Source organism: Oryctolagus cuniculus, chromosome 2, assembly GCF_964237555.1.
Source record: "Oryctolagus cuniculus chromosome 2, mOryCun1.1, whole genome shotgun sequence".
NCBI lineage: Eukaryota > Metazoa > Chordata > Mammalia > Lagomorpha > Leporidae > Oryctolagus > Oryctolagus cuniculus.
In genome coordinates this window covers 163,190,426-163,203,903 of record NC_091433.1, presented here as the reverse complement: position 1 = coordinate 163,203,903, position 13,478 = coordinate 163,190,426, and the positions used below count along the sequence as shown (strand labels likewise).

The window sequence follows — 13,478 nt, the reverse complement described above, 5'->3', positions numbered from 1 at the left end:
TTTGGAAGAGTTACAGAGAGAGGTAGAGCCAGAGGGAAAGGGAGAGAGGTCTTCCATTTGTTGGTTCACTCCCTAATTGGCCACAATGGCCAGAGCTGCGCCCATCCGAAGCCAGGAGCCAGGAGCTTCTTCCAGGTCTACCACATGGGTGGAGGGGCCCTAGCACTTGGGCCATCTTCTACTGCTTTCCCAGGCCATAGCAGAGAGCTGGATCAGAAGAGAAGTAGCCGGGACTCGAACTGGCGCTCATATGGGATGCTGGCACTGCAGGCTGGGGCTTTAACCCGCTGTGCCACAGTGCCAGCCCCTCCTACACACTTACTTGCTTATCTGTTATAACATACCTGCATGTGATTTCGAAGAGAAACTAATGACTTATATAACCTTATATAAGGTTCAAGGATAAACTAACCTCTTTCGACCTCTACTACCATTTTGTAGCTGCTGAGACACACAGCCATGTAGGAACTAAGCAGAAATAAGAACAATGTGGATGAAGAGTGAATGGCACTGACAATTTCTAAGGTGTTTTCACAAGTGTCACAACATTTACCGTTTATAAAATCCTCTGAACCTGGTATTATAATCATATCTCATTACCAGTGAGGAAGTTAAATTTTAGCATTACCAAGATATTTGTTTAAAATACTATATTAAAACTGGACTTTTAGTCCGGTGCCTTCCCGATCGCGCAACGAAACTGCACAGTTTTTTGTTTGTTTAGTTGAATTCTAGTTAAGAGAACTTAATAAGCAAAATTCTATTTTTTAATTTATGAAAGATTGCACAAATGATATGTATCACCAATCCTCTACTTCTTCTATTTCTTATAGTCTGTGTCACAAGTAGTGCTTCCATAGCAGTATACTTTGTGTTATTGTTGTGTTCGTGTTTATATGATCTGTATTTTCTGATCAAAAAGCTTTTTATCTGCTTAAAATCTGCTACATTTCCTTTGCACCCTTCTCTCTGTGATTCCTCTTAAGTTCACAAACTCTCGGCTCTTCCCTGCCTTTCCACGGCCGTCTGACGAATTCCATTTATCTTGCCTTTGTCTGTTCTCGTCAGCCATTGCAGCAGGAGTTTTAGAAAAATCTTATAAACGGTGTGTTGTAATGTCAGTGGCCTCTGCTACTAATGCCTTTATTTTTTTCCATTTAGAACACTACTTAGACCTTGCCCTAGTCTGTTTTCTGTTGCTATAACAGAACACCTGAGACTGGGTAATTTATAAAGATGCTCAAGATTCTAGAGGCTGGAAGTCCAAGGTTAGGCAGCTGTATCTGGCGGGAGTCCTGAGCTGCGTCAAAACATGGCAGAGAAGTAGAAGGGCAAGTGGGCATGCGCAGAAGAGGGATGGCACAAGGAGTGGCTTTGCTTTATAGCCACCTCACTCATGGTAACTAAGTTAGTCTTGTGAGATGGAGAGCTCACTCCCATGAGAGAGCTGTTATTCCACTCATGAGGGCTCTGTCCCTGTGACCCACCTCCCCCCACATCCCTTCCAGTACTGCTGCACTGTGGAATTATGCCTCAACGTGAATTTTGGTGGAGACAAACCATGGCAGGTCCAAGTCTTTTGGAGTGGACCATTCCACCTTTGTTTCACATACACCCAAGCTCTCCTCATGGACAGAATAAAAGGAGAGCCTGGAATTTTCACAGTCATAGGCATTTCTCCTCGTCAGTAATTACTTCCTGTTGCTCCCTGGATTCTTGCCATTAGGGTCCCTAATGGGAGTGGTTTAAGGTTGAACACTGAACACGGACTTTAGAGTGAGTCCTGACTTCAAATCCTGATCCTGCCACTTTCTGGTTGGGTCATTTTAGGCCAATTCCTCTGACATGCATTACAATAGCTACCTGGCAGAACTGCAAAGATGGAATTAGATGTGAAAGTAAAGTGTCTGGATAGTGCTAGAAAAAATGTTAATTTACATACTTAGTATTCCTGTAAATAACTCTTTAGCTGAAGTTTCTCTTTGTTGCTATGCTAACAATGCAGTCAGATGGTTCAAACTCACCAATACCTAAGTCAGCTGTTTTGTTTATTTTTGTCTAAACTATTTCTTCAGCACTGTTGATGCAACTAACTCTTTTTAAGCATTTTTGCTAATTCTTTTCCTTAAGAGTTATTAGGGCACGTCTCTGGCATTATTATATTTATTTTATTTTTTAACATTTGTTTTGTTTATTTGAAAGGCAGAGTTACAGTGAGAGTGAAAGGGAAAGATAAAGAGAGAGGTGCTCCATCTGCTGGTTCACTCCCCAAATGGCTGCAATGGCTGGGGCTGGGCCAGGCTGAAGCCAGGAGTCAGGAGCTTTTCCAGGTTTCCCACGTGGGTGCAGGGCCATCTTCTGCTGCTTTCCCAGACACATTAGCAGGAAGGTGGATCAGAAGTGGAGCAGCCAGGACTTGAACTGGCGCCCATGTGGGATGCCAGCACTGCAGGTGGTGTCTTAACCCACTATGCCATAAAGCTGGCCCCTCTTATTTTATTTTAAAGTTTTGGATAATGCATTATTGTTAACTGTGGACCACGCACTGTGCTGAAGCATGCTACAGCCAATTACCTCCACCTGTTTTGATACCTCCATTATGTTTTGGAACCCATTATCCAACCTCTATCCATCCCCCTCCCACCAACCTTCTCAGCCTCTAGTAAAAACTATTTTACATTCAAATTGACTATATATATCTACATATATGTGGAAATTAAATATACATGTATACTTCCACATATGAAAGAATATTTGTCTGTGTATGACATTAACTTAACATTATGACCTCTAGTTCCATCCATTTTGCAACAAATGCCAGAATTTCATTCTTCTCTGTGACTGAATAATAGTCCACTGTGTGTATATATACCACATTTTCTTTGTCCATTCATCCACTGATGGACTCCTAGGTTGATCACATATCTTGGCAGTTGTGAGTAGTGCTGCAATGAACATGGCAGTGCAGGTATCTCTTTGATATGCTGATTTCATTTCCTTCAGATATATACCCAGAAGTGGAATGGCTTTGTCATACGGTAGATCCGTTTCTAGTTTTCTGAGCAATCTCCCTACAGCTGTACTAATTTTCATCTCCCCCACCCCAGCAGTCTATTAAAGTTTACCTTTCTCCATATCCTTTCCAGCATTTTTTTTTTTTTGTCTTCTTGATAACGGCCTTTCCAACTGATGTGAGATGATCCCTCCTTGTGGCTTTGATGTGCATTTCTCTGATGGCTGGTAATTTTGAAAAGTTTTTCGTGTCTTTGTTGTCTGGAATCTTAGCTTGGGACAAATGGTCCCTCTAGGTCATCTCTTTGACATTTTTTTTCCCACTTTTTATTCTCATAGTAGTTTGCTAACCCTACATGTAATCTGATAAATCAACTCTGAAGAAGTAATTTTTCGTTAAGATTGTGAAAAAACTGTTATCTGTCACTTAACATTGATATATTCTGGTAATTTCCTTTGTCTTATTTTTCATTTTTTCTAAGTTCTTAGAAAATATTCAAATCAATATTCTTCAATTCTATCTCATTCATATTAACTCATAGACTATTATTGATTACTTCTAGTATATCTCCATCAGTTGAGGGGCAAACTCCTCTTCTGGTTCTAATTCTTCTTTTTATGTTCAGGAAATTCACCATTTAGCAAATATTATTGATAACAACAACCTTAAGCAGATTTTAGGATTCAGGAATACAAAGGTTAATAAAAGATTGTTCAACCTTTAAGGATCTCACAATAAGTAAATTAACCCTTATTTATTTCTTTAAAAGATATTGATATCTTTTTATTTTTATGATGAAACTTGACTTCTTGCACAAATGAATATATGGTCCTATATCCTTTGCATAGTTCTCATAATCAGGATTATTCTAAGGCCTGCATTCAGGTGACAAAAAATCAGATGGTCCCAAAAGAAGTGGTTTATGGTTTGGGTATAATTTGCCTAATATTTGCAAATGCCTGTTGTGAAAATATGTTTTGTTTCAAGGTAAAACCGCGTGGCTACAAATGAGAATGGATTACATGCTACATGTTTGTCTACCATTATGGCTATAGATTACCTATTCCAGAAACATCTAGTGGAAGTGAGTTGATAGTTAAATAAAATAGAGAAGCAGGGGTGGGAGGGTGAGGTAGAGGGGAGTGGAGAATCTTGAGAAATTTTCCAAGACGATAATGGGCTCCATCTGGAATTTGCCTCTTTTGCAAGAGTTCTGCAGTTAGAGTGCAGTAGAACTATAGGGACCTCAGGTGTGCACCACGTGAGTTCATGGTTACTCCAAGTTGGCCCCATACTTGGACTTTTCCCTCACTGACCTTTGAGTTAGGGAATGGAAGGGCTGCTGTGAAAACAGAAAATGTTTAGACACAGAATATTATTGCTGCAGGGGATCCTACAGATCATTATACCCCTGAGGATCCCAAGCTTTTTCAACTATAAGAATTACTTTTCAACCTAGATTTTTTTTTTTGTTTCTCATATAGAAGAAATACTAAACCTTACAACATCCATGGACTGAAAAGGTATAAAATAACAATGTTCAATTATGAATTCAATAATAATTTTATATGGATTAAAACTTTATTAATCAGAACAGTAAGTACATTTGAGGGTACTTCAAAAGTTTGTGGAAAATGTGTTTTATGGAAATTGAGGCATGATTCCAAAAATTTCTTTGCACCAAAACATTTATCTTTTAATTCCATTTTTTCCATAAACTTCTTTGAATACCCTCATATATTTGAAACAAATACTATCTGTATCTCTACATGGATGAGACATATCAGTTACTTCATCTACTGCCTGCTAAGTGTACAAATAGACTTAGAAATCTCACAGATTAGGAAGCACCTAGAAGCCTGCACCTTGATAATCATTGATCTAATGTAATCTTAATCTAATGTAATCTTATATTTTAACAAATAAATGAAAGGTTGCTTTTTGATAGCAAGTGATTTTTCCAAGGCCACACCTTGATGATGGCAGAGTCTAAGTCATTGGTAACTTTAATGCTGTACCACAGCTCTCTTAAACTTTTTAGTAGTTATTCATTCAGATCAGCAAAGAGAAGAATCCTAAGTGAAACAGCTCAGAGGAAGCTATGATTGGCATACCACATATGGAAGGACATGCTTCTATATTTAACAAAAAAGTATTTCAGTTAATTAGATTTTGAATAGAATTAATTTGTCCTCCTTTATATTTAAATATTCTTTGATGTTTTCAAGGAAGAGATTTGTGTTAGGTACTTTTAAAACCATGGAGTAAACTTGTAAAATGCTGAATTTCTAGCCACAAATAGTACCTATCCCAGTTCTCCAAAAAACTAAAGAAAATTTTAAAAATCTTAAAGATTATGGATTTTGGGCAATGGGCACAAAAGCCAGCAAGAATGGAAATCCTCAAATTCTGCCAAGTTGGAGGAAGCAGTTCTGGCTGCTGAGTTAAGAAAAGAAATGAGAAAAATCACCAGCCAAATAATACATGATAATATTGGCAGACATAGAGGGAGGAGTGTGTCAAAGATATTAAAAAGCTATTTAGAGTGACTTGATGTAGCTGGGGAAAGATGAAAAGAACAATTGATATTTCCTAGAATATTTTTCATGTTTTTATAGAAGTGGGTGTCTCAAGAGGAGCTAGGTCTTCAGCCAGAGTTTCGGGGAGTGATTAATATGAGGTTAAAGAGACTGAACTGAATGCTAATAAATTAATGCTCTCTCTGAATGACCTATTTCTGCCTGTACTGCATTGGTTTAGAAAAACTTCAAGGGTTCAATAGATTAACCTTAGATTTCTCTTGATCTGAATGACCCTGGAGGGTCTGCATTGATTCTAATTCTTGGCTCATTTGGGGGTAGATCCTGAGTATTCCAATCTTCCCTTTTATGTGGCTATAGTAATCATGATGGTTCATTCAGTTAGATATTAAAAAGGTCAATGCCAGGTCGATGTTGTGTTGCAGCCGGCATCCCATATCAGAATGCAGGTTCTGAGCCCTGGTTTCTGATTCAACTTCCTGCTCATGTGTCTGGGAAAGGAGAGCAAAATTGTTCATGTAGTTGGTCCCCTGCAACCCATGTGAGAGACCTTGATGGAGATGCTGGCTCCTGGCTTTGGCCTGGCCCAGCCCTGGCCATTGTGGCCATTTGGGGGAGTGAACCAGCAGAGGGAAGATCTGTTTCTCTTTCTCTCTCTCTCTCTCTTTCTTGGTTGCTCTGCCTTTCAAACAAATAAAATAAATCTTAAAAAAAAAATAGTACTGCTTATGTAGACATTATTTTGTGTCTATTTTCCATAGATAAAGGATATATCTATCTTACATCCAGAGTTTACAGTCTTCATTCCAACCAAATGACTTGAAACAAAGAGATTCATAAGGAATTTCTGGGAGGATAAGATGTAATTCCATCTGCACTGTCTTTGGGGGATGTCACATCTGAGGCTTCAATAGCAAAGCGTGGTTATAATTGATGTTGACACAAAAGCTGTGCAAACAGACCACAATTATTTCTGTAGTTTTTCCTGCTAAATATAATAAAACTGGGTTCCAGACAGCACTGCTTTGCAGCAAATTCTCCTACACTCCCATTCCCAAGACTCTCAGGAATCTCAGGGAGCAAACAGTGTTTACCATGAAGCAGAAATCCTTTCTTTTCCCATTAACTCTCCCGCTAGCGCTGCAACGCTGGCAGCCAGCCTGGGATGGGTTCTGAAAGTGGGCTGCTTAACAGGAGCGATTTCACCACAGGCAGAATCAGTTGCCTTGGTGAAGTCCCCGCACATCTGAAGAGTGGCTCATCTGTTCTGTCTGGGGATCACTGGTGCTCACAAAGGCATGGCCCCCACAAGAAACCTGGGAGACTCCAGCTGGTGCTGGCTGAACAGGGATCCTTTAGGAAGAACCAAATAAGACAATTTTATTCCCTACAATTCCAGCAGGATTAATTCTCAGAGGAAAGGAAGTGGGAGGAGCGGTTTAAGCAAGAGGGGTTAGGTTGAAAGGACAAATTGAGGAAGATGAAGGAGGGAAAAGCTGAAATTCTGTTGAAGCAGTGAGGCAACTAAGGGTGAGTAGAAGAGAGGTTTTGCAGTTGGCTTGGGTGGGAAGACAGTCGGGTTTAAGAGAGCTATCTAAAGAAGATCTTAAGGATGTAACCTTTATGATGTGCTAGGTAAAAACCTCTTCCCCTGCTCCTTAAAGAAAATAGTGAAGTTCTCCATCCTGCTGCATCCAGTAGTGGGAGCTGGTAGTTATATATGGCCTTTAAGCCCATGCATTGTGTCAGGTCCCAATTGAGATGTGCAGATAGTGTAACACACATAAACATTTGAGTACAAACAGAAAATTACCCATTATTTTCCATTGTCCTTTATATAGGAACCTGTAAAATCTAAAATTGAGCATTTAATATACGATTTATGGTAGCTTTTTTGTGTGTGTGTCAATTTTGTTGAAATAATCAGATTTGAAAACTTGAGACTTAATGGGTTAAGACGTCTTTCTCATTGGCAATAGTTTTATCTTGAATATACATGGAAATGATATTTTTAATATGCTTGGTTCAAGTATATTATAAAAATTAATTTATTATGCTTTTAAAAATATTTATTTGAAATTCAGGGTTATAGAGAAAGAGGGATAAAAAGAGAGAGCGAGAGATATTCCATCCACTGGTTCACTTCCCAAATGGCTGCAAGATGGCGGTTGGGTCAAACCGAAGCCAGGAGCCAAGAGCATCATCTGGGACTCCCATGTGGGTGGCAGGGACACAAGTGCTTGGACCATCCTCAGCCACCTTTCCCAGGCCACCATCGGAGCTGGATGGGAAGTTCAGCAGCTGGGACATGAACTGGCACCCATATGGGATGCCAGTCTCCCAGGCTGCAGGTTTACCTGTTATGCCACAATACTGGCCCCAGTTTGTCTGTTTTTCAAATTACATGTTGCTACAAAGCCTCTGCAGTTGGACTGGTATGGATTTGGGGTTGGTGCTAGATGTTGCTCCAGGGTTGTGCAAGCAAATATCCACACCCTTGTGTATCCATGGCCAAAGTGGAAGGGGGTCAGATTTCTTATAGATTCAGCCCCAGAAGGAGCCTTTATCTTCAGCCTTTCAAAAGTGCATGTGTATGCAGAGTCCTACAAAGATTCAGGAGAATGCAGAGTCTGTGAAAAATAGTATCTTCCCTTAATGACAACAAATGCAACCAAGTTCTCCCAGAAGAATGGAACTTTTATCAATAGAGAAACTTCAGGGGGCAAGGATAGGGAACAAAATGGATGCTCAAGTGAGGAATAGAGAAGGGGGTATGGACTTCCCCTTGAGTAGTCTTCCTAGGCTTTCCTGAGAGAGAGGGAAAGAGAAAAAGAAGGGATAGGGAAAGGGAACAGAGAGGAAGGGAGGAAACTAGAAGAAATGCACAGAGAAAAGTAGAACTGGGCAAGGCTAGACATGGTTTGTGTGGTTTTTAGTAGATCTTGTGAGCTTAAACAGCTTGAGAAAGACTACTCCACGGAGGAGAAATCCTTTGTAAAACCATCTGCAAACCGAGGCAAAACTTGGGTTTCCTAAATGCTCAGTAGCTGCCATCTTGAGTCTCTTTACCTGTGAAATGGTTTTGAAGTGGCCTAATTCTTTGTCCAGACTGGACTCGGGAGAAAGGAGTGCTTGCCTAGGTGATGAGATAAAATGGCTCCAGGGGTCCTCAGGTCTGTATGCTTCCCAAAGATGTGCCCATCAGAGTTCTCTGTCGAAGGTCAGTGTGGCCTGTCAGAGGGGGTCCATGGCTTCACTCTGGTGTGATATGATTAGGTATCACTTTATGTAACTCAACTACCCAGAGTACAATTTAGCCCTTTGACTAACCAGAATAGTGGTTTTTTTTTCATGTTAAGGCAACAAAAGATACTCATTCTGAAGAGTTAGTAGAAACACACAAAAGCTTCCAACAGAGTTCAGCCTCTGTTCTGGATCTGAACAAATTCAATTTCTTATCCTATAACTCCCATGTCTATGGGACAGAGCAATGAAAAAGAATGTTCTAAATAATGGCCCGAGGCCCTGCAAGGGCCTGAAGTGCCTCACAAATCATCAGAGAAAGATTAAATTATGCCCCATACTTACCAAAGCCAAAAAAGTGAACTAATAATATATTTTAGAAAAGGTTTCTTTAGGAAGTGAAACTGAAAACATTGCTGTGTTTAACCCTGACATAACCAGGACATCTAAGTAACAGAAAGGACCCACTGCTAAAACTTTCCAGTTAAATGTTTTGTACATTGATAAGAGAAGTTCTTATGTGTTAGACACTCTTTGAGATAGATTTTTTTTTTTTTTTTGGACAGGCAGAGTTAGACAGTGAGAGAGAGAGAGAGAGAAAGGTCTTCCTTCTGTTGGTTCACCCCCCAAATGGCTGCCATGGCCGGCATGCTGTGCTGATCTGAAGCCAGGAGCCAGGTGCTTCCTCCTGGTCTCCCACGCGAGTACAGGGCCCAACGACTTAGGCCATCCTCCACTGCCTTCCCAGGCCACAGCAGAGAGCTGGACTGGAAGAGGAGCAACCAGGACAGAATCTGGCACCCCAACTGGGACTAGAACCTGGGGTGCCAGCGCCACAGGTGGAAGCCAAGATAGAATTGTTATCATCACCAGCTTGGTAGGCCAGTGGCACTGGCATTCTTCACGACTAATTCAAAAGGCAAATTCTCAGCTCCCCTACCCCAGACCTACTGAATGGAGCTGCATTTAGGCAACATGTCCAGGGGATTCAGATGCACATTGAAGGTTGAGAAATGTTGATGTAGGACTAGGGTAATCATCACTCTCTTGGAAAAGAGAGTGATGGATTCCTTTTCATTGAGCAGGACTTTGAGGGTTGCAACTATTTCTTCAATGCCTATTTTATGTTCTTGGTTCTGTGCTAAGGATTTTTTTTAAATGTTAAAAATTTATTTGGAAAGCAGAGAGGGAGAGAGAGAATGAGAGATATATCTCCTGTCTGCTGGTTGACTCACCAAATACCCACAATGGCCAGGGCTGGGACAGGCTGAAGCCAGGAGCCTATAACTTGGTCTTGGTCTCCCACATAAGTGGCAGGGAACCAAGCACTGGAGCCATCATCAGCTACTTCCTATGGTCTGCATAAGCAGAATATTCTGCAAATTTTATGTTACTTATTTTAGTCCTTATTACAGCTCTATGGAGCCAGTATAAACGTTAATCCCATTTTACAAATAAGGAAATTGATATACAATCCCACTAAGTAATTTGCCCACTCCCTTATCCTCCACACACTAAGTAGTAGAACCAAGATTCACAGGCTGCCACCAGTTGGCAAGACATTATTTGGTCATCTTCCTCAGGCTTTAAACTATCTCCAAGGTGGAAAGATATGGAGTTCTATGGGTCTTACTTCCATGAGTTTTTTAAAATTCTCTCAAGAAGGCCTAAAATTTTGTGCTTGAAATTCTTACTTAATCTTGGGAGAGTCCTGGGTGGAGGGCAGGCTTTCTGACATTTTGCCAATGTGTTGTAATCAGAAACTACTGAAGAGCAGAATGGAGACAATAAAATTTACCTGAAATTCCATTTTCATAAATAATATCTATTAAGCTTAGGTGCTTACTTTTTTCAATAATTGACAAATCAAGATTGTATAAATGTAAGGTGCCCTACATGATGTTTTTATATACTGACACCCTGTGAAATGATGACCACCATCAAGCTAATTAACACATCCATAACCTCACATAATTATCTTTTTGTGTGTGTGGTGAGAACATTTATAATGGATTCTGTCAGCAAAATCCAAGTACACAGACAGTTTTATTAACCACAGTTACCATTCTGTACATTAGATCTCCAGAACTTACTCATGGAGGTTTACTCTTATATTACTCAAGATAGTTTAACTAGAAGGAATTTCTTTATAAGTGGGGAAAGGAAGGAGACAGAAAAACCATTCCTAACATCTAACAAAGTCTTTGTTTCTTTGTTCTACTCCTCTCCTTTCTGCAGATAAGGCTTCCTCAGCTTTATTCCTCCAAATGCAGGTGGATGAAAATGGCCATTCCAGCCCTAATTCAACAACATCCTTCAGTTCATATGTTAACAACCATGTGCACCACAACACTCACCCCGCCACTTAATATTTTATCAGTGTACTTCCTTATCTATAAGTATAATTGTATCTCACCATTTAAAATGTTTATTTTATTTGAAATACACACAGGGACACACACATACACATATATACACACTCACACACACACATAATCTCTTTCATCTGTTGGTTCACTCCTTGAATGTCTGCTGTAGCCAAGACTAGGCCAGACTGAAGCCAGGAAGTCCATCTGGGTCTCCCACTTGGGTGGCAGCTTCCTAAGCACTTGAACCATCACCTGATGCCTCCCAGGATGCATTAGCAGGAAGCTGGATTGAAAATGGAATAGCTGGGACATGAGGCAGAGATTCTAATATGGCATGTAGGCACCCCAAGCAATGGCTTACCCTACCGTGCCACAATGCCTGTTCCTGTACCTCATTATTTTTAATAACATAATAGCCATTGAATGCACATGCCTCAGTTTGCTAAACCAATTGCTTTTGTTGCATGTTCTTTCTTATGGGTATTTGCTATTATGTTTAATGTTATTATGAACAACCATTGTAAATCTTCATGCCCAGTCAATTTTGTTAAAGATAAATTCTTAAAAGCAAAATTGCTGGGTTAAGACATATGAACGTTTTTAAGGCTTTAGAAATACTCAAATTCCCTTCTGGAAAGCTTCCCAAGCTTATACTCCCACCAGCCAGTTAGTAAAGTGCCTGCCTCCTACAGCCTTACCAGCACTGGGGATTATTCTTTTTTATCTCTGCTAATTCAATAGGCAAAAACTGAGTTCATTGTTCTTTTAATTTGTGTTCTTACTGAGATGGAACAATTTTTCATATGTTCATTGGCCTCTTGTATTTCTTATTTAACAACACACTTATTTTTAAAACTCAACTATACACAAGGGGGAAAAATGATTTCTGCAGCTGCCATTAGTTGTCTGCTTGATTCTGCCCTAATTGCATCTTGTGGCTACCTAAAAATAAACTGGCATCTCATTGTCTTTCTTAGGATAATATTAGTCATAAAACAAGTTGTAAAACTAAGCCTTTATTACACATCACTGTTCCATCAACTCTTCATGGGGTGTTGTAGGAGAGGTGACTTGATCGTAGAAGCCGTGTGTTGAGTTTCAGAAACCAGAATACCCAGGAGGGTTCGAATGGTATGATTGTGGCGAAAGGAACATGTGAGATACCCAGTTAATCTACTCACAAGGCAGTTGAAACTCTTAAAGGAAGAGTTTTCCTTCCCATCCTGATTTCAATGGGAGAGAAATCTGTACAGGAAGTTGACCGTTTTGTTTTTAAATCCAAGACTGAATGTGTGAGCCTCTGTGTCCTGTGAAAACTGAAGCATGGGTAACCTTGAGTCTCCCGCAATTGCTTCCCAAGACCTTGAAGTGATGTAGGACAGAAGATTCCTGAGAGGAGCAGGGCAGTTCACTAGGAGTCAGAGGCCGACAGATTTGAGGAGCAAGAGCACTGGCTGGTGGAGCTTGGCTACATTACTCAGCCAGTAGCATCTGTGACTTGACTTAACAGAGTTTCCCAAGCTGCCTTCATGATAAACATCTCCTGGTGCTTTTACTAAAAGTAGACATTTTCCAGGTTGCATCCTAGAATCATTGATACAGACTCTTCAGGTAAAGGTCTGCTGAATCCACCATCTAGAAATTTTAGAAAGTGCAAATTAAAGAGTATGAGAAAGACCCCTTGTAGGAAACAGCCTCTAAGATACCCACCAGCAAAATGCACTACTCATACACAGAGCCCAAGCATTCATATTTGAATGTCCTCCCCACATCCCTGGCATGAAGATGAAGACAGCCAGGTTGTACCAGACTCTCTTTCTGCAAATTAGAGATGGTGGTGAGAGACAGCCAGTCTATTCCTAAAACTTTAACGTGGAAACTCAAGGATGTGGAGCAGCCTTATTCTGCCTTGGGGATGAAGAAGCAAGTAAATGGTCCACTGGGACAAAAAGAATGAAACACAGATTTGATTTTTGCTTGAAATAGCTTTTTTTTTTTCTTTTAAGGGAGAAGGTTTATTGTTGGATGGGGGAAATCCTACAGGCTGCCTCCCTGTGAAGGAGAGAACAGCAGCCTGTGCTGGGAGAACACATCTTACATAGCTTTGCAGAGGTAAGGAAGGGGGAGCAGCAAATCCCATTAGGATGGGGGTGGAGCTGATGCTTGTGGTTGGGCCGTTTGGTCACCTGACTTCTAGTAAGCCAGACTGGGTTTAGGATGGAACCTTATTGTACAAGATGGTGACAGGGCCAGAGCCTAAGATGGCGCTGGGGCTTAAGGTGGTACCTCAGATAAGACAGCACAATTTCACTA

The 13,478-nt window shown here is 40.5% G+C and overlaps 1 long non-coding RNA gene across 2 annotated transcripts in view; it reads left to right on the top strand.

The window, feature by feature from the left end:
* LOC103347699 (uncharacterized) overlaps positions 1-13,236 on the top strand; it is a 235,251-nt gene extending 222,015 nt beyond the window's left edge. The window contains exon 8 of one of the 2 annotated variants that reach the window (XR_011386696.1): positions 13,172-13,236. This is a non-coding gene — a long non-coding RNA (uncharacterized lncRNA). The remainder of the gene's footprint in view (positions 1-13,171) is intronic. The other variant, XR_007918274.2, reaches the window with a different exon arrangement.
* The last annotated feature ends 242 nt before the right edge of the window (positions 13,237-13,478 follow it).